The following is a 24,553-nucleotide window of genomic DNA, read 5'->3' as shown; positions in this document are numbered from 1 at the left end:
GTTTTTTTTTTTTGTTTGTTTGTTTTTTTACGAGGCGACTGTGCCCACACAACTACACATACCAATAAACATCACAGGCCCTTCCTTCTCTCAGTGTCCCGTTCTGCCAGTTTAACCCACAGGCTCTAACGACTCAAACAAAGTTTCCTCTCTCCAGTTTAGCAACTGTCCCATGTCTGCTTGTGGATCTGGAGCTAGAAGGTGGCAGATCATGACGATGTCGTCACGTACAGAGAAGTCTGTAGCCAGGGATGATGCTTACTTGAGAAGAAAAGTTATTAGGATAACTGTGTGTGCTGCAGAACTCAATCAAAGGCCAGCTTGCCCGAGAATGTGGTAGTCAGGGTAAGGATGTCAGTAATCTGAGTGATGCTCTACACAATTAGCTTTAGCTAATTTTACCCACAGCCAGGGTATTTCACTTTAGGCATGTTGTTACATCTGACAGTATAAAGAATGTGTGTGTGTGCTTGCTTACACATTCCTATGATGAACTTTTTATACCATAACTACCATTCACAAACTATTTTTCAGTTTAAAAAATAGTATTTGAGGCTAGCCATGATGGCATACTTTCTGTAAGCCTCAAACTCTGGAAGTGAAGGCAAGAGGATTGTGAGTTTAAATCCAGCCTGGGCTACAAAGTGATCTCCCCCCCCCCCCACACACACACACANACCATACACACACACACACACACACACACACTCTCATGATCAAAATCAAGTGTATTATTAAAGTTAGGAAACTGAAAAAGAAAGAATAAAACGCCTCTAACTTCCATAAACATTTCGTTATGTCTAGACATACTCCCAAGGCATAATTCTAGCAGATTCGTAAACTCTTAAGACGCTTTCGACATTAGTTAATTATGTCTTCCTTTGCTGTAACAAAATACCTGAGATAAAGAGCTTAAAAAGAAGAATACATTTATTTTAGCTTTGACTTTTGGAAATTTCCAGCCACGTAGGCCTGGTTCCACTGTTTTTGGAGTGGAGGTAAGGCAGCATGTCAGGGTGGGGTGGGTGTTGGAGCACTGCTGATGTCATAGGAGCCAAGAAGCAGAGCGAGGAAGCTGCTGGGGTCCTAGTATCTCCTTCAAGAGTAGGCCCCCAGTGTCTTAACTTCCTTTCACTGGGTCCAATATTCTAAACGTTCCACCATTTACCTTCCAATATCACCACAAACTAGGGACAATGGCTTTAGTATGTGAGCCACTGGAGGCTTTGCATGATCCAAACCTTAATGCCACATCTGTTGTTCACACAATACTAAGAATTTTCCCCCAATACTATAATAGCTTTAATAATTCAAACAAATTAAAATTGCACGCACGACGAGTCTTAAGTTTCTCAAATGTTCCACAACTGTTTGTCTTGAACTTGCGATGTAGCTGAGGATGTTGTTGAACTTTGAGTCTCCCCTTTCTATTTTCCATGTGCTGGGATTATAGACCGACACTACCATACTCGGTTTATGACAGATATTTGTTGACTCTCTACAGGTACACTGGGCTATGTGGTCAGGCTTCATCTATATAGAAAATGAGATCTCTGCTTCTGTGACCCAATGCACTGTGGTAGGGGAGCCACTAAATAATACATATATTCGTCACATGTTAGAAAATGTCCTCAATAGATCCATTTGCAGCTCAACGCCTGCATCTGTGGCTTAGGGAAACATTACAGAAGATGGGGAGGAAATATCGCAAGCGCCAGCATACCAGGAAGTCTGCTGGGATACTATCTGTCCTAGAAATTGCTACATAAACAGGACCTCAACAGTGATAAAGCCAGGAGATACTCTACCTAGGGAGGAATCTCACAGGCTTATACCCTTAGACAGAGAGCTACAGGCAACTTATGGGAAGGGGAGACTTTTCCTTTCTCAGGGATGAGGCCCCTAATTGGTTATCCAATACAAAGTGGTCAGCCCTAAAATCATATACATACAAACAACAACAGTGGAATCAGAGGGTTATGTTCACCTATTTGTGCAAATATATGAAACCATAATAATAAAAGAAAAAGAGGTTATGGCTTTAAGAGTAATGGGGAAGGGGACATGGGAGGAGCTGGAGGGAGGCAAGAGGGGAGTGATCTATTTTAGTTAACGTATAAAATAAATAAACAATAAGTAAAATTTAAGGAAGAAAGCCCTCCATTGCTGGGGGGGGGGGCAGCACTGGAGCGGGGGTGGGGTGGGGCACGGGCATAAATGATCCAGTAAATGGAGTGTTTGGACCTTGGAGAGAAGAGAAAATTTGAACAAAGGTTAGAAGGAGAGGTCCTGCCAACTTAAAACAGTGTAACTCCTATTCAGTCCCTAACTGTGCAGTTTAGTTTGGGGTCACAAGTTGACTCTTTTAAATATTTCCCCTGCCGGAGTTTTTGACAAACCCCAAAGCCTCATTTAACCTAGGACGACTGCCCAACCGTCACGGAAGCAAACACCTACAGAAGCACCCCGCTTTACGTCATTATTTGACTTTAACAAATCCAAACATCTTACAGTGGAAAGACAGGTCTCACAAAGGAAACAGCTATTTCCCTGCAAGTTGGGGTTACGGTGCAACCTTCACCCTCTCATGTTGCTTTGTAATCACAGAGCTATTTGACTAGAACAGAGCTTGATTCTTGCGGTGACATCCATGGAGCCCAATAACCTGAGTTTTAGGCAGAGGCAGCCCCAAAAGGCTAAGCTTGGATATCCATCCCTAAAGACCAGACAATGAGGTGAACATTGAAGAAAGCAGAGAAAGGAGGTTTAACGAATGGATTGGGGGAGAGGAACAATAGGTAGCAGTGACTCAGGGCTCCATGGTGCAGCCTCTCTGGCATGGAGACTAGTCCTCATTTGGGAGTGGCTTGCCCTGTGAGGCTGTGCTGCTCCTGATACCCAAAGTGGGTTCAAACAGAACAGGGAGGAGAGACCTGTAGGCATCTTCGGCAGCGTGGGATAGGATACAGGAAGATGCCCTCGTTTCTTTGCTCCTTCAGCCTTGAAGGGGGAAAGAAAACACCACATGCCTGTGTGCAGGAGTAAATAGGGGCATCTGAGGTAAAGGGCAAGATGCAAGCAGAGATTCTAGGCTTCTCTCTGCCTTTAGTTGCCTCGTGGGCCCGAGTGAAGGTCTGCGCTTTTGAGCAAACACAGTTCTAATGTGTGTTCTAGAAGCCCCTTTATCATCCTTTACTGTGCTCCATAACTTGCTAAGCTTTGGTTTTTACATCCAGGTCCTCCATGATGGCATCTGTTACTCTATTCTTCTGGCTGATTCTAATGTGAATACCCACCTCCTGCTCTGGGTATGGTTGGGGTAGGGAGTGGGACTATATTTTTCTGTCTTTCCTAAATAATATTCGGAGGTTTCCCATCTTACTCTTTGTTTCAATTCCTAGACAGGCCTTCTAACCAGAACTCATGTCTGGGTACCCTCTCACATGGAGTTGAGCAGACTGGCTCACACTTTACCCCAAAGCATCCAGGGTTGATGATAAAGGTTGGTAGTAAGATCGTCGTTTAACATGTGTGAAGACATAGGTTTGATTCCAAGCACTGCCAAAGACTTTTATGGGAGGACGTTTTGTGACTTTTGAGGCTAAGTCATGGAAGTCTAAACAGGGTCCACCTTGTTCCCCAATATATCCTCTTTCTTATGCGCCCTGCGGGCCTCTAAGCATTTGTATTTTGTAAGGAAGTTTGGATTTAGAATTGTGGTGTTCAGTGGGCTCTGGAGAGAGGAACTTTTGGCTTTGGGCCCTTCCTCCTTCACCTCATCCAACCCTGGCTATTAGCACTGTAAATGAACCTGTACTCCCTCACCCCCCTCCACCCTGTACTCAAACCAAGGAGGGTTAGGGGTAGGTGGGAGGGGAAGAGAAAGGAGGGGAGGAGAGGGAGAGTGTCCTTGAGTTCATCAAACACTCCTCCCCCATCTTCTCTAGGGCTATCTGAGCCCAAGTTCCTACAGATGAAAATAATTGGTGTGTATGCCTGTGTGCACACATGTATGCATGTGTATGCTTGTGGGTATATGTTTATGTGGGTACATGTCCCAGTTAGCACTAACTGTCAACTTGGCAGAAATCACCTGAAAAAAGAAAAGTCTCAATGGAGTAGTAGTTGTTTTTATCAGGTTGGTCTGAGAGCACGTCTGGGAGGACTTGACTTCCTATTAATTGATGTATTATTTCTTATCACATCCACAGAACGGAACAAGAACAGACCGTATGTGTTTATCTGGAGTCAGAAGTCAGCCTAGGGTGTTGTTCCTCAGGACTCTCCATCCACCTTATCTTGGTTGACTTGGAGCTCACGGGGATTAGGTTAGGCTGGCTGGCCAGTAAGCTCCCCTGATGCTGTGATTACAAGTGTGGGCTACTCTGCTCATTTTATTATTGAAATGTGTGTTCTAGAGATCAAAGTATTCATGCTTGCAGGACAGGTATTTCACCAACTGAGCCATTTTTCGGAGCCCTTATTTGGTTTTTGAGATAGGCTCCTTATACCTCAGTTGGTCTAGAATCTACCGTATAGTTGATGTTAACCTTGAACTCCAGTGTTCCTGCCTCAGCACCACTAGTACCACCATGTCCAGCTTGACTGCTTCTTGATTCACTTAGGTGAGCATCTTGCTCTAGAGGAACATTTTCATACGACTACTTTCCTAACTTTATTGTGTGCTGTCTTAGTTACTTTCCTATTACCTTGATAAAATTACCACGATCAAGGTAATTTATAAAAGAAAGCATTTAATGGCGGTGGGGGGTGAGGGGGGGTGGGGAGGTGGGTGTTGCTTGCAGTTTCAGAGGGTGAGTCCATGACCATCATGACAGGAAACATGGTGGCAGGCAAGCAGACATGACACTGGAGCAGTAGCTGAGAGCTCACATCTGATCCACAGCCAGGAGGCAGACAAAGAATGTGATTGGCCCTGGCATGGGATTTTTGAAAGCTTAAAGCCAGTGATACACATCCCTCAACAAGGCCACACCTCCCACTCCTTCCCAAATAGTTCTACCAACTGCAGAAACATCCAAATATGGGAAGATTGCCTGCAGGAGCCAATCTCATTCAAATCACCGCAGGGACCAGATTCATCTGGTGGCACTGGCTGGGTTGCCTTAACTTTCTGAAAATAGTCACTTTAGTTGATCTGGGGTAAGGATCCAGGACTTGTATTTTTTAATACATAACTGAAGCGAGTCCTAGGAAAATGGCTCTTGGGTCACGTTCTGAGGGTCTTTATTTGGATCCTGCCAAGCAGGAGTATTTCGTATGAAGGACTCCATTCCACTAAACCTAGATGCATGCCTCTGTTGAAACAAAGAGGTGCAGGAATCCGGTATTCTCTTTGGCTGGTAAGGAAATACAACTTTACATTTTAATGCCAGTTTAAGGCAAGTAATTGGAAGTTATGCTTACCACCTGGGTATTGCTTTACTCTCTTCAAGGGAGAGGCGATTTCATTTTTCCACTGCCTGGGCTTGCTCCCTCCATCTCCCTCCCTCCTGCCCTGGGGACCCAGCCCTGGACTGCTGGGACTTTCTGGAGTCTGGGGAAGGGTGGCTGACTGCAGGAAATGAAAGGTTTGCAGGTTGTTGAACGGGGAGGAGTTGGCATTGCATCATTTTCTGGGTCTCCTTTGAGTTATTACAGAAAGTGAAATCGCCTTTGTCGTCGTCGTCTGTGGGGAGATGAATGGAATATCAAACCCCCAGGATTCTAAGAAAGGATCCTTTGGCTTTCTGGAAGGGAAGGTTGTAAATTGTATATCCAGTTCCCATTTTTTCTGGAGGGTTTTGCGCAGTGGGCTTCTGAGACATACTTCACTGGCATAGTTTAGACAGAGTGTAGATACAAATGTGCGCAACTCCCAGGTATAGGAGAACAAATCAATGCATCAGGGTCATTCACGCTGCCGTTCTGAAGTTTGGGGTCCTTTCTAAAAATGTATGTTCTATAAGGAATGCCATGATCGCAACTATGTGTGACTTGTCAACTCTTTCACCCAGCAAGCAAACCTGGGAGTACAGACTGTTTGTGTTTGATGTGTAGTGTGATACAACAAATCAGTTAGTAATATCAGTTGCCTACCTAAGTGACATTATTTCCTGTTTCACCCAACCTTGGGGGGAGACACAGCCACTTATGCCCGCTGGAATCTTCTTCAGTGAGAAAGGTGGATATTGTCCCTCGAAAGCGTCTGAAACAGCCACGTGTCCTCAGATGGCAGGGAGCACATCTCCTAGTCCTGTTTACTTGGAGTCCTCTGTCCAATACTTTGTAAGCTCCACATGGCGGCTTGGCTTCTCCCTGGGTAGATTCATCCTGTTGGCTTAAGCATTGCAGTGTGGTAGGAAGTGAGGCATCCCTGCTGCTGTGAGACTGCACTTCAGAAGAGCAGCCCCTAAGCCCTGAGGTTCACATGGAGGTACCTTGCAGCTCCTAAGCCCTGAGGTTCACACGGAGGTGCCTCACATTTCCAGTATTCTGTTTCTCAACAGCTTTGACGTGAGTCCCTTTTCTGGATGGTCTTTAACATGTGCTGGGCATTTGCAAAGGTGTTTTAGGCTCTAGCATGCTGTCTTAGTAGTTTGTTTCCTTCCTTCCTTCCTTCCTTCCTTCCTTCCTTCCTTCCTTCCTTCCTTCCTTCCTTCCTTCCCTCTCTTCTTTCTTTCCTCCTCTTCCTCTTTCTCCTTTTTCCAGACAAAGCTCCTCTGTATAAGTAACCCTTGCCATCCTAGAACTCCATCTATAGACCAGGCTGACTCTGAACTCACAGATCCTCCTGCCTCTGCCTCCCAGGTGCTAGGACTAAAGGTGTGCTTCACCACTGCCTGGCTAAAGGTTTTCTGTTTTTTCTTTCAGTTACGCTTTCTTAAAAAAAAAAAAAAAAAAGCTGAACTACTGCTCTCATTGGCTATGTGAGTCTAAATTTGCAACATGTTTAAACATTGAACACATCTGCTCTTGACTCTGATGGAGCATATGGGGCCAACATATAGCCCATGACAGGGGCCTTAAGTTGGGAACATCTTGGTGACCCTTGTGTCCTTGTTGTAGGACATCTAAGATCTATTTGAACAAGTGTGACATGTCCACCAGAGTGTATGTGTATATATGTATATATGTGTGTTTGTATGTTTGTGTGTATGTGTGTGTGAATACATGCATATGTGTGTGTTTAGGCCCATGATATTAGGAGGCTTTCACAATCACTCTCCACCCTATTCCCTGGGGCTAGGTCTTTCAGCTGAGCCTAGAGCTCTCAGTAAGGACTAGTGCTAGCCTGGGCGGTTCTGGAGCCCTCTGTCTCTGTCTTCTGAGCATGGAGATTCCAGGCTGGCTCCCACACTCTCCCTGCATTTAAGTAGGATCTAGGCATGTGAACTCTGATCCTTCCTAGGCTCTTTATTCACTAACCTGCTCTTAAGACAATCAGAATGTCTTTTTCATCTAATTTCAAAGAACATTTGAGTTGAAGGTCATGTGTGTATGTATTTAAGCTCTTGGGTTCACACAATTCTTACAAGTACTGCAGTAGGATCTGAAGTCATCTTGTCTCCTGGCTTTGACTGCTTACCCCACTGATATGACCAATAAATAATTCATTAATTGGCCACAACTTCCATTGTTTTGACATAACCCAATTAAAAATGCAACAATAGCTGGGCATGGTGGCACACGACTTTAATCCCAGCACTTGGGAGGCAGAGGCAGGTGGATTTCTGAGTTCGAGGCCAGCCTGGTCTACAAAGTGAGGTCCAGGACAGTCAGGGCTATACAGAGAAACCCTGTCTCAGAAAACAAAACAAAACAAAACAACAGCAACAACAACAACAAAAAGCAACAATACCAGGCATACGAAGGCATGTCCTACACTTGGTACTTGGCACCCAGTGAATGCCTAATGGTGCCTTTTATCATTTGAAATTTATACCAGGATCCTCCATCCATGAATTGAGGACTTAGACTAGGCCTTTAACAAACACTAAAGATTAGACAAGTAGAGAAGAGATAGGCCTGCGTGTTAGTACAAACGTGCCAAGGAAACGGAACAGATAACAGGAGGAAGTAGGCAACAGGGTCCCTATAACCATACAAAGATATTTATATTTAGTAAAATATTTCCAGCTTCAGCTTACACACACACACACACACACACACACACACACACACACACACACACACAAACACCCAGGGAGGATCCGGTTGAATGCATGAATGTGTCACCGCAGGGAGATTTGATTCACAGAGAGATTTTCTTCATAAAGAGATGGTGCCTCACCTATTCAACAGCGATGCCATTTAGTGCTACAGAGCACGGAGCAGGCCTCCTTTTCAAGGGGGCTACTATTAGAAGCAAGATGATTATCGTTTGCATTTAGACGGCATGCTGGCTAGGGCCACAACACTGGAGCACTTAGGCGCTCCCATTATCCAAGTACAGTGTGATCTTTGAAAGTTTAAAAATAGCACACACAACCCTCACGGCTTCCTTTGCGGGGGCTGTGGTTGTGTTCTGGGGAAATGCCCAGCCTCCTGCAGGGAAAGCTGTGCAGAACCTGGCTATGGTGTTGACCTAAGCAGGGCAGGCGGCTCGACCACCTTTGGCTTTCTGTTTTGTGCCAGCCACATCCTTGGAGTTTCAGGTAAGCCAGAGTTGAGAGAAAAGCAATGCCTAGGCTCTTGTCTCTCATTCTGCATCATCTTTAGATGATGGACTGTTCTTTATTACTTGCTAGGAAAACATTTCTGTTACAACAACCCATAGCCTTAAGCAGGATGGTTTTGAGAGGTGATGGGTGTTTGCTGTTCATTGAAAATTGTAGAGGTTCATTGTATCGCCTAAGCTACTGTACTAGGCCCCAGCAGACCAGTGTAAAACTCAAAATGGCATCACTAGGGAAGAGTGAGGACCCTGAAGCTGAGCCTAAGCAGGTTCTGAGTGAGCAGGATTAGATGACAGCCAAGTTTCTAAACAGACCGACTTCGGCTTGCATGGTACGGAAGCTTTAAACCAATAGTTAACCGGAAATGACTAGACTAGATGACAACCAATCAGATTTTTTTTTTTTTTTTTTACTCTTTGGTGGTGTGTGTCTGTATGTGTCTGTATGTGTGTCCGTGGGTGGTTTGTGTGTGTGTGTGTGTGTGTGTGTGTGTGTGTGTGTATGTGTGTGTGTTTGGTGTTGGCACTTGCATTCAGGGACTCCTGCAAGCTAAACTTGTGCCCTACCATTGAGTCACACTGTCAGTCAAGGAAACTAATTGGGAAAGTACTCTCTGTTGGTTTTGATTTCTTTGCCTTTTGAGTCAGGGTTACTCTGCAGCCTTGGCTGTCCTGGAACTCACTTTGTAGACTGGTCTGGCCTTGAACTCACAGAGACCCGCCAGCCTCTGCCTCCTGAGTGCTGGAGGTGTGTGCCACCACTACCCAGATGGAAAGTACTATTTTATTTTATTATTTTGAGACATGGTCTAATGAACTCCAGGCTGGCCTCAGATTTGGTATTCAGGCTAGACTGGTCTTGAACTCCAGCTCCTCTTGCTTCTACCTCCCACTGTCTGGTTTGCAGCACCATACCTGGCTGCTGCTTGCTGGGGTTTGCTTCCGTATTCTTTCTTCATCTAGAAAACAATGTCCTCTCCAGGGTTTGCTGGAACACGTTTTATTTATGGAATGAAGTCTTGCTTGAGTCTAAAGTCACATTCATACACAAAGCCAATTAAAATCTTTGAGCTAAATGGTTGCAATTTTGTCCTTAGACACTAAGTACTTGGGAGTGTTTGAACAGTGGCGAGGGTAGTGGTGCTCTGGCTGGATGTGCTACAGGTATAAAATGAAGAAGCCTTCCAAGGGTGATGTGGAGCAGAAGGGAGTAGAGCACATGACACTGCTTTGTCTTTAAGCAGAAGAGCTGAGATCCAGCTAAGCCAGGTGACAGTGGAGGTCTGTGTAGCAAGGGCTTGTTCCTAAAGGGGCCACCAGCTTAAATGTCCCGCACCACCAGTGCTGCTGCAGGAAGTCCACAGGGTCTGTGACTGTTGAGACCTTGTGCTGTCCAGTGACACGCTCCAAGCTCCCGTGCTGACCTACTTTGTGTGAAAAACAGATAGCATCAAATCATGTCACACCGTCCTTAAGGGCTCAGTGACTTCCAGTGGTGAGTGGCACCTGAAACAGCAACTGTAGAGACCGTTTCTCACCTAATAGAAAGTTGAGGTTCTATCAGACAGTAAGGACTTGTATAGTTTCTTTCTTTCTTTTTTCTTTTTTTTTTTTCAATTTCTTTTTGACACATGGCCTCGTGCACTGAGTCTGGCCCTTGGCGGGTAGCCAAGGCTGACCTTGAATTGCTGATCCTTTTAACTCTACCTCTCAAGTGCTGGGATTACTGGCCTACATGCCTGATTGCAGACAGTGCTGCGGATGAGCCCAGGGTGTCATGCTAAACAGGCAGTTTACTGACTAACTTCATCCCAAGCCTCAATTTCATCCCTTAAAAAAAAAGTCAAGTCCCATTCCATGTACGTGCCCACTGTATTTTGTTGATCCTCTCACCTGCTGATGGACACTTACGCTGTTTCTGCCTCATGGCCTTTGTGTAAAGGACTGCCATGAACGTTGTCAGTGCCCAGATGTGTCTTTGCAATCCGGCTTTCAATTCCTTCGAGTAGGCTTACTGGATCCCGGGAGCGGTGTTGCTAGAGTGTACGATTAATTATATGTCTGATACTTTAGGTAGGCATGACATGGCTTTCCATTGCATTTGGACCTTCAGCACACTCACCAGCAGTGTGTACGGGCTCCAGTTTCTCAATATCCTCACCAATGCTAATTTCCTATGCCTGTGCACACACTCGGGTGCTCATAGTAGATTTTCTGATGGGTGTGAGGAAAGATCTCAGGGAGTATCGGTTTGTCTTCTCCTAATCATTAGTGATGCTAACAATCTTTCTGTGTGTTATTGGCCAGAGGACGTTCATGGAACAGGAAGGGTTAAAAGTATGAGAACTCACCCTTTAACAAGCTTAAATAGTTGTTTCATTCTCTTCTTACGTTCTTACTCTTTCTCTGGTGTGGGGCCATATTTCACTGTGTTTCTTTTGCCTAGACAAAAAATTTTAAAGGCTTTTGGGTAAACCCTGGTAAAGTTTAATCCTCTCCTGAAACAGATAGTTCAAGACCTGGGGGCTCTAGAAAGCTGGTGATTCCCACGCCCTCCTCCGGTGTAGGAAAAGATATTTTTGTCTTTATTCCTTGGGTGTTTGGGGTTGGGACTTGTTAGGATAGGAGAACTGAGCTCTGAGAAATAAAACCTCTATGCACGGCCCATGGACCTGAAGGACAGCCATCTGGCACGCCCAGCTCTAGTTCTCGGGGTTGTAGTGATCTTTGGTGGTGCCTTGGCTTTTCGTAACATCTCAAATGTGACAGTCTACCATTAACTGCCACCAAGGGGAATTAAGGGAACGGCTTGTGGCCAGCCTGGGGTGAAACTCAGGGTACAGCAGCTGCCTGCAGAGTTGGGTTTCAGAACACAACCAGGGTTGGGCAGTGGCATGGGGCCAGGTGGCAGTTGAGGTGGCAAGTGATCAGTGGGACAGATTGGTATAGCATGTGGGTATTCCCTGGGGATTCCCAAAGCGATCTGTGGAAGGGAGCTGGCCAGGTCTAACTTTCTTGCTGTCAAGCACAATGAGGCTTGTTGGTCTGATTTGGGTATCACAGGGAATAGTCTCAGGCTGATGAAGTCATTCTCCTTTGTCCCTCCCTTCCATCTGCCAGTTCTAGGTGGGCACCCTAGTGGTGCTCATGCATGTGCCCTGTATAAGGGCATGGCTGTTCCTAAAGGATGCCATCCACCCTGTTTAGTAAGATGGGCTTACTGATTTGGCTGGCTAGCCAGGAAGCCTGTCTCTACCTCCCTAGGACTGAGGTTATAAATTCATGCCCTCATTCCTGGTTGTTCGACATGAATTCTGAGCATCAAACTCAGGTTCTCAGGCATGAAGGACAAACACTGTACTGACTAGGTCATCTCCCCAGGCTGTCAAAATGGGGTTCTGGGGGTACAAGCCCTTGCACAAAGCCTGAAAGCGTGAGTTTATCACCAGAATACAAGGTAGAAGAAGGAGAGAACTAACTCCTGAAAGCTGTCCTCTGTCCTCTGCACTGGTGTCTGCCTGCCTCTGTCTTTCTGTCACTCTGTCTTTCCCACACACCAATAATAAATAAAATAGCGAGAAATAGAGATTACAGGGAGGTCCAGACACAAAAGTGAAAACTGTCCCTAAACAGGGGTTTTCCATTAAGAGTTTTGAATAAGAAATGTTGCTTTGATAAAGCATTTGAAAGTCTGCATCTTGGTGTAAGACCTGGTCATTTGACCTACAAACAGAAGGGTTACATCAGATTAGCTGTTTTCATATTTTCCCCCCTCTAAGTTCTGGGGAGCTGAGACCCCCCAGGGACCGTGAAAGCAGAAGCTCTGTCTGACCCTCATCAGAGAACTTCCCTCCTGACTTCCAGGCTGTGGGAGGATGTCACAGCTGAGGAAGGCTGGGGGACCCAAGGCTGTCAAGGCTCTGCAAATCGACTTCTCTGCTTTTTTGAGCATTGCAGTGATTGTGGCAATGATATTATTACTTGCTATGACTCTGTGAATTGATTTATAAGATGATACCCCCACCCAGAAAACAAGAGTCTGGCTTGCCTGGGCCTAATGAGCCCTTCTTCCTTAGCTTCTAAGTACTGAGATTACAGATTTATACTGTCACATCTGCTAAGATGACACTTAAAGAAAAGTAATACAACTATATATGTGTGTGTGTGTCTTTAAATTCTAGCTCCACAAAGTAGAGAAACATGCAGTGTTTGTGTTTCTAAATCTAGCTTATTTTGCTTAACATAATGGCTTCTAGTTCTTCCCATTCTCTTGTATGTGCCGTAATTTCATTTTTTTCTTATACACCAGTCACGGTGGCAGATGTTTTTAATCCCAGCATACAAAACATTGTTGTTTATAGTTGCATGAAATTCAAGGAACCACACTTTCTTACTTTAAAAGAAGATTTTATTTATGTATTTTATGAATACGGGTGTTTTGTCCATGTGTTGTCTGCACACCAGAAGAAGGTATTGGATCCCATGGGCTACAGTTAGAGATGTTTGCGAGCCACCAGGTGGGTGCTTGGAATTGAACCCAGGACTTCTGAAGAGCAGCCAGGGCTTTTAACCACTGAGCCATCCCACTAGACCCTGAGCCACATTTTCTTTATCCCTCCTCTGTTGATGGACACCTAGGTTGGTTGATTCTAATACCTGGCTTCTGTAGACAGAACAGCTATGAACATAGATGTGCAAATATGTTGACTTAGCATCTTTTGGATGTATGCCTGAACATCCAGACATATGATAGTTCTGTTTTTAGTTTTCCCTAAACCTTCCATGCTGATTTCCACAGTGGCTGTACTAGTTAAATTGCCAGTAGTAGTGAGTCCTCTTTCTCAACAATGTTTTCTTGGTAACAGCCATAGTATACCATGTCCTTAGTCCGGTTGTGCGATCTACATTATGTAATATAGATAGTTATTGCATGTTATGTTATACAGAAACTAATATAGAATGTAATCACTTAAACATGACTGCATATTTCTCAGTGTTTGGGAATTGGGAATCAGCGTCCTACTGTGTGCAGAGAGTTTATTGTTGGAGGAAATATTTGTTATGGTTGAATCTGGAATGTCCTTCACAGGCTCAGGTTTTGAACGCCTGTGCCCCAACTGGGCATTTTTAGGACTTCAGGCATCTGAAGATCCAAAGAGCAAGTGATTTCTCATTTAAAATGCAAAAGGAATACAGGAAAGTGATATCCTTTTGTCAGTGTCCTTTCTTGTCAGTGTTTTAGTCACCTCTGTGTCACTGTGACTAAAATACCCAACAGGGAGAAAACCATTTAGGAAAGAGAGAGTCACCGGAGCTGATGACTTTAGGGGGTTTTGGTTCACCATAGGAGGAAGGTATAGCAACAGCGAAGTGTGGGGCAGGGGACTTACAACACAGCAAACTAGGAAGCAGGGAGGGAGGCACGAGCCAGGGGCCAGGTAGAGCTTTCAAAGACCTGTCTCCACCTCCACCAGTGAGGACCCACCTTGTAAGCTTCCCAACCCCCGTTTTGATTGTCCTTGGATATTATTTGATCAGGTGGCATTTCTTCTTGATCAGAAATTACATATGTTAATAGATTTTAGAATTAAAAGGCAAGCCAACTCTAGTAGAGCCAAGGGGCCTTCTTTGGAGTGTATGGGCTTTTTGTTTTTAACTGGTTGGCTAGTTATCTTGATGTGTTTGATAGATGGAGCTAAGAAGACACCATGAGATGGTGTGGCGCTGGTGGGAGAGAGGGATCAGCGCTCCTGAGCCTCGGGTCCATCCTCCGCTAAAATGTAACAACAGAGACCTGGTAAAGTCCAAAGTGATGAGACATGGCTAAGATGACGAACCCCCAAATGAGGTTTCCCTAGTGAGGTGGGGTGACGCCTGGAAAACAGCTGATGCCTGCCTAGTCAGAGGAGGGGCTTTCCGCCAAAGGCAGGCCAACGGAGAGGAAAGGGGAAATGAGAAGGGGAAATGACATGAAAAGTCTAAATCAAGGGACCAACCTAAGTCATTGTTGACAGATCAGGAGCCTAAAAGGAAGCTGAGTAAAATAGTATTACTTTGAAATATCGATGGCCTTGAATTTCTATTCCTCCTGCTTCTTCCTCTTGGGTTAACATCTATGCATCGCTATGCCTGCTTCATACAGTGCTGGGGTCTTGTGCCCACCAGAGAAGCACTCTCCAGCTGGGCTACATCCCAGCCTCCAATCTTCTCTTCTAACAGGGACACTGAGATTACTTGATTTTTACTCTAAGTGCCGTCCTAAAGACCCGATTGCCAAATGCAGTCACTTTCCGAGGTTCTAGGACTTAGGGCTTCAACATTCGAATGGGGACAGGGCAGAGATCCATATAATTCAGCTCCTAACATGACGGAATGATGAATGTAAGTGCCCATTTTTGTAGAACCTCTATACATCAAATACGGAGCCCTCTCTGCCTTCGCACAGAGTTTTCCATGTATGACATCAGCCCCCTTGCATCTTGCAGCTTCAGCACCAAGGTTTGCACCTGCATGCCCTGCTCAGAAATACACATTCTGGCTTCCCACTCCAGATCTACTAGATTAGCTAGCTATCCTAGACTCTAGGTGAGCCTCAGGCCTGCCTCATTGGAGAACCTGGCGTTAGCAGTTTGGGTACAGGACAGCTGAGGCACAGAGCTGGTTTCAGTTGTGAATTCTGGTCATGCTGTTCCCGAGTCCTTTTCTAAAGGATGGCTCTCTCGAGGCATTAGGTTACGATTGATGGCTGGGGGCTGTCATACAGCAGCAATTAAATCAGTGCCCATCTGTCTTGTATCATTCGACATTCAAATATCACCTACTCATTGGAGAGTTTAGAAGGAGGAAAGGCTCAATGGGAAGATTTCTCATTTGAGGAATGAGGCACCTTGCTAATCTGGGCTCCAGTTTTATTATCTTGAAGGAAAAAAAAAATGGGAAATCTGCATTTCTTTCCTAGCTGGGACAGTCTAGGCGTCTGTACAAATGGCTGAAAGCAACTGTTATCTCTGCAGTGGTAAGAATGGTGACATTGTGCAATGCATTGAACAGTCAGATCCGACATCCAGAATGAGACAGTTCCCAGTGGTCTCTAGTTTGGTTCCCTTCAAGCTGGACGTCTCTCAGAGGTGAGCGCAAGATCTGGACATGGTTGTCTTAATCCATTGTTGAGTTACTATGACAAAATAACCTGCTGCCCCTGGTCATACATTAAGAAAAAGTTTTCATTACGTGATGGCTTTGGAGGCTCAAGGGCGTGGTGCTGACACCTAATGCTACGAGGATCCTGTGGTAGATGGTCTCCCAGTGGTAAGACTGCGTGGTAAGGGTAAGTAGCATGGCAGATTAGACAATGTTCCAAGGTTTCTTGTAAAGCCCATTCACTATCAAAACAACCAATACATTCCCCTGTGTCCTAACCCACTCCCTCCAAATGGCATGGATTCATTAATGAACCAAAATGACTTAATTATTTCCTGATAGGCTTGAGTCTTAAAGGTCCTGACGCTGCTATGCAAGCAAGGTTTTTACATGAGACCTTGGGGGACAAACTGTATCCCTAACACAGGACCCATTACTGATGTATCTTTAAGATATGTCTTAAAGCTGGTGCTTGATAAACGTGGGAAGACATAGCTGAGAATCAGCATGTGCCCCCCCCCTCCACCTCTAACTTCCCCAGAGGCAGGGTGTAGCTTCCCCTTTGAACAACCTCAGCAGAACTGTGGGCCCCAGTGTGGTCTCTTCATCAGGAATTCTGGTTCCTATGTGTCTCTCTTGTTCGGCATTTTTTTAAAAAAATGTACTTTTATTTATGTCTATGTCCATCTGCCTGCTTGACTGCATGTGTACTGCATGTATGTAGTTTCTTGCGGAGGCCAGAAGTGGGTTATAGAATCTGTTGGTGCTAGAGTTAGAGTGGTTGTGAGGCACCTGATGTGGGTGCTGGGAACTGAACCTGGGTCCTTTGTAAGAGCAGCAAGGGGTGCTCTTAACCACTGCACCATCCCTCCAGCCTGCCCCTACTCTACCTTAGCTTTTTAAAAACCTCTTCCTCAGAACTAGGCAGGGAGGGTTTTACTGGCCCATTATACTGCATCCTGGAAACTTAGGAGAGTTAGACATTGGCCCAGAATCACAAGAAATGGCTAGTGAGCTGGGCATGGTGGCACCCGCCTTTGATCCCAGTGCTCAGGAGGCAGAGGCAGGCGGATTTCTGAGTTCAAGGCCAGCCTGGTCTACAAAGTGAGTTCCAGGACAACCAGGGATATACAGAGAAACCTTGTCTTGAAAAGCTCCCCCCCCAAAAAAAAATTAAAAAGAAAAAAGAAATGGCTAGTGAAGTTAGCAAGAAAACACACTTGGCTCTGGTGCTCAGGCCCACACCTCTGACTGCATCTTTTCTTTACTCGTGGACCGAGAAGGAAGAAACTTCACCCTACAACAGACCTTCTGAAAAAATGAGGACGCCCCCGTGTTCCTGCTCTGAGTGACCACAGGGCTTTGAGCAGCTTCTCTTCTCCCATCTGGTGAAATTGATTTTTAAACACACTGAATTGATTAAAGCGTTGGGCCAGGATGGAGCCGGCGAGCAGGCCGAATAAGAGCTGTTTGGCTCTTATATTCACTTCCTTCTTGTCGACGCATCCTGTGCCTGGGGGAAATGAAGACGGCTGGGTACTCTCATCCAGGCTAACTGTGGCTTGGCCTCTGTGGAAGGAAACCCACAGTCGATGAAGGGCCACCGAGATGCAGCTGCACGCCTGTTCACAGGGCAGCCACGAATCAGCAAGCTGGGTCACGTCCTGCGCATGCGCCGGTGCCAAGGACGCTCGACAGATCGTAAAGCCTGTAACATTTGCTGACACCTCTTTAGAGGCGTGGATGGGTCTGTTAGTAATGACATTGGTATGTGGAGTTTGATTGAATATGGACATTAATTTGATTTCCTTAGGCTCCAGGACCAAAATTTCGGGTGGTAATTTTCTGTAGACGATGTATCTGTCTACTTATGTCTGTATGAAGGTTGTACTTACACTGTTTTAGAAAGATGTTGTTTAATTAACACCCACTCCTAATAACTTCAAAAATAAAATAACCACCCTTGGGCATTTTGATATGGTGTTTTTCCACTGGCCCCCAAAAGGTTTCTGCCTCAGTCAAACTAAAGTTCATTTTGCTTAAATAGTGGCACACTCCCTTTCCTTTTTCTGGAACAGGGATATTCTTCTACTGCTAAGTTGCCCTTGTGGCTCTGACTGCAGTTCTCCTCCAGGGGTGACAATCCAACCATAGGATAGATGGTTTTACTTATTTGTAAGTTTGTGGCAAAGTCAGGGGACACTCGGGCATTTTTGTGAGGTTTAGACCAGAGCTGTTCCACAACACATGTTTCTGTTTTGTACAACCACAAGTGCCAGCCTCTGATGAAACACCTCAGCAAGTCCTGGGCTCCTAGGCTGTGGGATTCCTTGGAGCCTCTTCATTTCCCTGGAGTAGCTGGGCCTCTGGTTCAGACGTGGCTTTCAGCTCTGTGGACATGGTGAGCAGATGGGAGGCCGAGACATGGTTTCTCAATATTTTCTGCTTTTTGCCGGGTAAGATTGGGAACGTAGGTCTCAGCTTTGAGTCATGCTTCCGTGTCTCAGGGGACTTCTCTTAGAGTTGGGATCTGGAATGTTCCCTAGTGGTCCATATGGTAAAAGCTTGGCCCCCCCAGCTTGGTGAACTAGCTCTTGAGAGTTGGTAGGACTATTTAAAGTGTGGACCCTAGCCGGAGATCTCCAGCTGTACTGTGCTGTGCCCTTAAAGAGGATCGCAGGATCCTGGGCCCTCCCTTTTCCTCTCTTCCATTTCCCAGAAACAAAGTGAGTAGTGTTGCTTCATAAACTCATACTACAATGTGCTAGCCCAGATCAGAAGCCACAGGGCCCGGGGCTGAAGAGATAGCTTTGTGGTTGAGAGTGCCAACAGCTTTTCCAGGACCTGGGTTCAATTCCCAGCACCCACATAGCAGCTTATGATTGTGTTTGTAGCTCTAAGGTCTGACACTCTTGCACAGACATACATGCAGACGAAACACCAATGCACAAAAAAATAAATAAGTTATTAAATAAATAAAAGAAACCACAGGGTCAAGTGATTATAGATTAAAACTTCTAAATGTGAGTGTCAAAATAAGCCTTTCTTCATCATATCTCGGTTAACCAGGCATCTCTTCTTGTACTGGAGAGCTAACTAGTCCAGTCTTTCTGCTTATTTGTTCTTATAGGTGGAAGATGCGCCTACTCTCACTTGGATTTGATATGCCAAGGCTGGTTGATATTTATGGGAGGCCTCATGCTTTCTAAGGAGAACGGGGAGGGAGGGGGTAAAGGGGGAGGGGAGAAGGAGAAACTGAGAAAAGCAGAGGTAGAAGAAGCTGTGAGCAGGATGCAAAGCAAATAAATAATAAAAAATACTATGTATTTGTCTATCTGTCTATCTATCTATCTATCCATCTATCTATCTAGTTTTTGTGTGTGCATGCACAAGTGGGCATACACATATCATGGTATTCATGTGGAAGTCAGAGTACAACTTGTGTGTGTGTGTGTGTGTGTGTGTGTGTGTGTGTGTGTGTGAGTTCTCCCCTTCCACTCTGGGAGTTCTGAAATCCCAGAACTCAGGCTTGGCAGCAAACACTGATTCATTTCGCCTCCCCCTCTCGCTTCGCCCCCACCCCCTGTTGTTATGGCTTCGTTTTGTTTTGTTTTGTTTTGTTTTGTTTTGTTTTGTTTTGTTTTGTTGTTTTTTTTGAGACAGGGTTTCTCTGTGTAGCCCGAACTCAGAAATCCGCCTGCCTCTGCCTCCCAAGTGCTGGGATTTAAGGTGTGTTGCCACCACGGCCCGGCAGTTATGGCTTCTTGAGACAGGGTCTTACCTGATAGCGCAGATAGACCTGAAATTCACAAGGGAGCTGAGGTTGGCCCTGAACTCACAACAGTCCTCCTGTCTCAGCCTCACAAGTGCCAGGACTACAGACGTTAATATTTTATTCAAAAAAACCTAATCTGTATCCAAAACTTCTTAATTTGTCCGGCAGATCTGCTAATGACGAGAGGTGATTACCCTGTTTTTATAAATGGAGAGGCTCTTCCAATTTCCTATGCTTCCTCAGAGGAAGCCTTCCCTGCGTGTACGATCCGTGGGCTGGAGGAGCCATGTGATCAGAGCACCCTTCCTATTCTTGTGACTTGCCGAGAGTTCAGTCCAAACACAAGGTGCCCAGGCAGGTCCTTTCTGGGGTTCCTGCTGAGAGCCGAGGGTTGCCACATTGCTCATGAGCCTCGCGCCCAGAGCTAAAAGGCTCCCTCAGGCTGGGATGGTGTGCTGGGTGAAGATTTTGATGAGCGAGCAGAGGAAATGAGTTATGGGAGCAGAAAGCAGGGCAGGACTGTACACAAAGAGATGTCAAAGAGACGCACAGATACTAAAAGTGTGGTTTTACTTCCCAGTTCCAGAAGCGGGTCTCTGCGAGGTCTAATTGCGTTTCAGCGGAATTTCGCAAATGGTGGCGATTCACTTTGAAGACTTAGCCGGCTCCTCCCTTTCTCTGGAGCCAGCTTCAAGAGTCTAGGTTGCAACCTCAAAAAGGCTGCGGAGACACAGCTCGCTCCCTCATGAGAAGGTCTATAAAACACAGCCTGGGCTCCTGGGGACATTATTTTGTCTTCCCCTCTTCTCTTCTCTTCTCTTTTTTTTTTTTTTTTTTGCTCAGTGAGACCATGCAGGGGAAAGATGGTTTTGGGTGTCACAGTTCTAGTTTTTAATATTTCTCAGGGTTACCTCTGAGCATCTACATCTCCTACTTCTGGGTGCCTCTCTGAAAGCCACATTGTCATGAATAGGGTCTTTGCTTGTTTGTTTTTGTTTTGATTTTTGGTGTGTGTGTGTGTGTATGTGTGTGTGTGTGTGTGTGGTGTTTGTTTTGATTTTTGGTGTATGTATGTATGTATGTGTATATGGTATGGTGTTTGTACATGTTCGTGTGGGTGTGCCTTAATTGCTTTTCTATTGCTGTGACCACGATCGAGGAAACTTATAAAAGAAGGCATTTAATTTGGGGCTCACTGTTCTGGAGGGTATTAGAGTCCATGGCCAGCATGGTAGGGAGCATTGCAGCAGGCATGCAGGCAGGCTTGGCCTGGAGCAGTAGCTGAGTGCTTATGTATCAAGACATGAGAGAGCGAGCGAGCGAGAGAGAGAGAGAGAGAGAGAGAGAGAGAGAGAGAGAACACTAACTGGACTTGGTGTGGGCTCTTGAAACCTCAAACAATGCCCCTAATCCTTCCAGTTCTACCAGTGGCAGAGCAAGGATTTAAATATATGAACCTACGGGAGCCATTTTCATTCACACCACCACAGGGTATGTATATACGCCTAGGCAGGCCAGAGGACATCTTTCTCTATTATTCTGTACCATAGATTTTGAGACAAGTTTCCTCAGTAAACCTAGAGAACCTTGATTGGCCAGACTGCTGGCCAATGGGACCTAGAGAGCTTCTGTGCCAGCCACCTCAGCTCTGGGATTCTGTATAAGCACAGCCATGCCTGTTTTTATACACAGGTGCAGGTCCTCATGCCTGTGTGGCAAACGTTTTACTGATAAGAGTGCCTCCCCCAGCACATCCTCCCCTCCCCCCTTTTCTTTTTTAGAATTCTAGGACTAGAAATCACAATATAGTCCAAGCTGTCCTTGTGGAACTTAGGGCAATCCTCCTGCCTCAGAATCCCAAGTGTTAGTATTGAGGTCGTCAGTTTTTCCTTTAGAACAAAATAAAACACCACCATTGTCCCGCAAGCTGAAAGGGCTGTTTCTAAAAAGGATTGATGGTATCATAACATAAATGTAGAACAGACACTTACTTGGATAAGAAAGAAAATATGCCTGTTATGTGTTCAAACACAGATGCGCTTCAGATGTTGCTGTTATTATTGTTGTTCACGGATGGTCTTGGCAGCCATGTTGGTAGGAAGTGAAGACACCTGGCTTCCATTACTATGACTTGTGTTTCTGCTTGGGCTAGCTTACAGGCAGAGGACAGACGTGTGCCTGCTCATGAAAGTTGTGTTTGATCCTTTCTGGGGGATTTTCTGACTGGTGTTTTTCTTGGCTCTTTCCTTGAAGTTGGTATCTTTCTGTGCAGCTACCCAGGTGGGTGTGGTCTTCCCTTACCTAAGCCAGATGCTCGGACTTTCTGATATACTCAACAACCAGCCTTCTCTTTGTCAGTCCCGTCAAGTGTCACATTCTCTTTAATCACTTAAAATAATTAGTAATTTAGGTGTGGCAGGATATGAGTCTATGCAAAGGTTGGGGTTTTCCCTCCGAGCTCACCTTTTCTGTTTCTTTTCTTGCTTTTATCTACCTGAAAAACAAGACAGAAGATTCTTAGACTCCATGACGCCATCTGAGCCCTATTGTCCGGTTTACTCTACTGACCACCGTCCCTTGGTGCTAGTTATGGCAATGGAAAGATTGTTGAGCCAATTAACATAGTAAAGTTTAGAAAGCTCCAGGGAGCTACTAGGTTTAAATCATATGTAGAAGTTTTATAAGAATAATTATGTGTGTGTGTGTTTTCAAGACACTCATTTTTACTTTTTTTTTTAAGGTAAATTTTAGTTATGTATATATGTGTCGTGTGTGCGTAGTACCTGTGGAGATCAAAAGAAGGTATCGAATCTAGAGCTTTAGTTACATGTGGTTGTGAGTGGGTTCTGGGAACTAAACTTGGGTCTTTTGCTAGAGCAGTATGCTCGCTCTCAAACACTGGGCCTTGTCTTCAGCTCCCAAACAATTGTGTTGAGGGGATATCAATGTTAATGACAGATGTAGTCGTCTTTTAGCCTTGGAAGGCTGGGTATATGCATCTGTTGATAGACCGTGGGATACCTGGAATCTTTTAGTTGATAACAAATGACCTGTGTAGATGATGATGTAGTGTCATGGGCTCTCTGCATTTTCCCCAGTCTGGTCTATGACTCTGCCCTTCTGGGGTGATTGTCCTGTGGAGGAAGATGCCTTCTAACCTAACTCCCATCATGGTAATTTATGTCAAAGGGAAGTGAGATGTTACTTTATGGGGGGGACAATATTTATGATGTCTACCTAGGGCATCCTCACCTCGGTTTTGTCCTCCTGGTGAACCCTGGGTATCACCTGGGCCTCTCTCATCCTGGATTATGTGACCCTGTGGTCCACCTTTGGGATGTAGAACTTAAAACCACAGTCTTCAAAACAGATTCTTCAAAACAGCAGCGACCTCACTGTTTGCTACTTGAGGGAGGCAGAGTAGAAGACTTATGTCAGGTGATTTAACCCTCTCCTCGGAGGTAGAAACTTTTCCTAGCATGGGTAAGGCCCCGGGTTCAGGTCTCAGCACCTAGAAAAATATTCTTCATTGGAAATTTCTGTTCTCAGCAAGGTATGTTGGTTTCTACCTAGTGCCCAGTCTAACTAGCTGTCCATCACTGCTTCTGTTCACCCTTTGTAAGTTTTATACTGATTCTAATCTTTCTGCACTTTCCCGATTCTTTATGCATTTATCAAACACAGCGATTCCCTAGGACTAAACTCACCACCAAGCTTATAGACTCACACTCATTGTAATAGACACATTGAAATAGCTGGAAATCCAGCTTCCTCTCAGTGCTTTGTGGTCTACTGTTTGGAATCTTACCCCTTAACCGGCGTAGGAAAGCGATGGATTTCCTCCGGATAAATGTGGGGTGATCCCGAGAGGAAGTCTTCCTCCAGGTGTCAGTGGAGGAGAACGTCCTCTCTCTAATTACACCAGAAATTGGGAAGCAAACATAGTCATTAGGAAGCAGGGGGAAATTGTCAGACAGCTCTAGGCTAAGAGAAGGTCAGGCTGCCACTTTAGCGTGTCACTCTAATGACAGTGTGACGATGGCCAAGTTCATGGATGGGTAGGTGCTAGTCATCTCTTCCTCCCCAGATTTCCAGCTGATTCCATCTGGACCCTCCTCCATCGGCCTGACCTGCCATTATGACTTCGTTACCCTGGCTCTCGCCCAGTAGAACATGCACCGCAACTCACCGATGTCATGTTGTGTCATGGTGGCTTCTCAGTGGTGCTTCATGTCGGGAGAGCGAGAGGATGGCAAGTCACATCTCCTTTGTAGGGTGCACTCGTGGGAGAAAAGATTTTTGTCTCCTTGCTTACCACCAGGACTCTGCTAAAAGTACCTATAACAAAAGATAGGCGAACTAGAGAAAAATGTATAGACTGGTTTCACATGCATTCAATGGGACACAGGAGCCTTGGGAAATGAAGAACCGGGGAAATAGACACACCTGTGAGAAGGATGGTGGGACAAAGAGAGAATGGCCTAGTGGTATAAACTGGGTGGGGATGGAGGCTTGGTCAGGCATATTTGTTCAGATTCTCCTCTGTGTCTCTGTGTCTTCAGAGATCAGGATGGTTTGTTTTTGTGTTTCCTTTAGGTGCAGAGAGGTCATCTCTCAAATCTCTCCTGTGAGGGTTTAATGACCTGCTTAAGGGGAGAGCACGTAAGAGGGAAGGGACTGGGAGGAGAAAAGTGGCTTTCTGGCTCATTTCTTAAATGTATGGGGGCAGAGCTCCTGCTGTTTGAACAGCGGCCTCTCCTCTTCCTTTTGTGCTGTGAAATTCTTCCTCCCTAAGGCCCTGGTCTTTTCTATAAACATTCTTGGGCTTCTGAATAAGACTTCTTCTCTTCTCTTCTCTTCTCTTCTCTTCTCTTCTCTTCTCTTCTCTTCTCTTCTCTTCTCTTCTCTTCTCTTCTCTTCTCTTCTCTCTCACTCTTACTCTCTTTCTCTCTAGCTTTCTC

The sequence above is a fragment of the Mus caroli genome, chromosome 13 (assembly GCF_900094665.2).
Source record: "Mus caroli chromosome 13, CAROLI_EIJ_v1.1, whole genome shotgun sequence".
In the NCBI taxonomy this organism is placed as follows: domain Eukaryota; kingdom Metazoa; phylum Chordata; class Mammalia; order Rodentia; family Muridae; genus Mus; species Mus caroli.
This window is presented reverse-complemented; position numbering follows the sequence as displayed.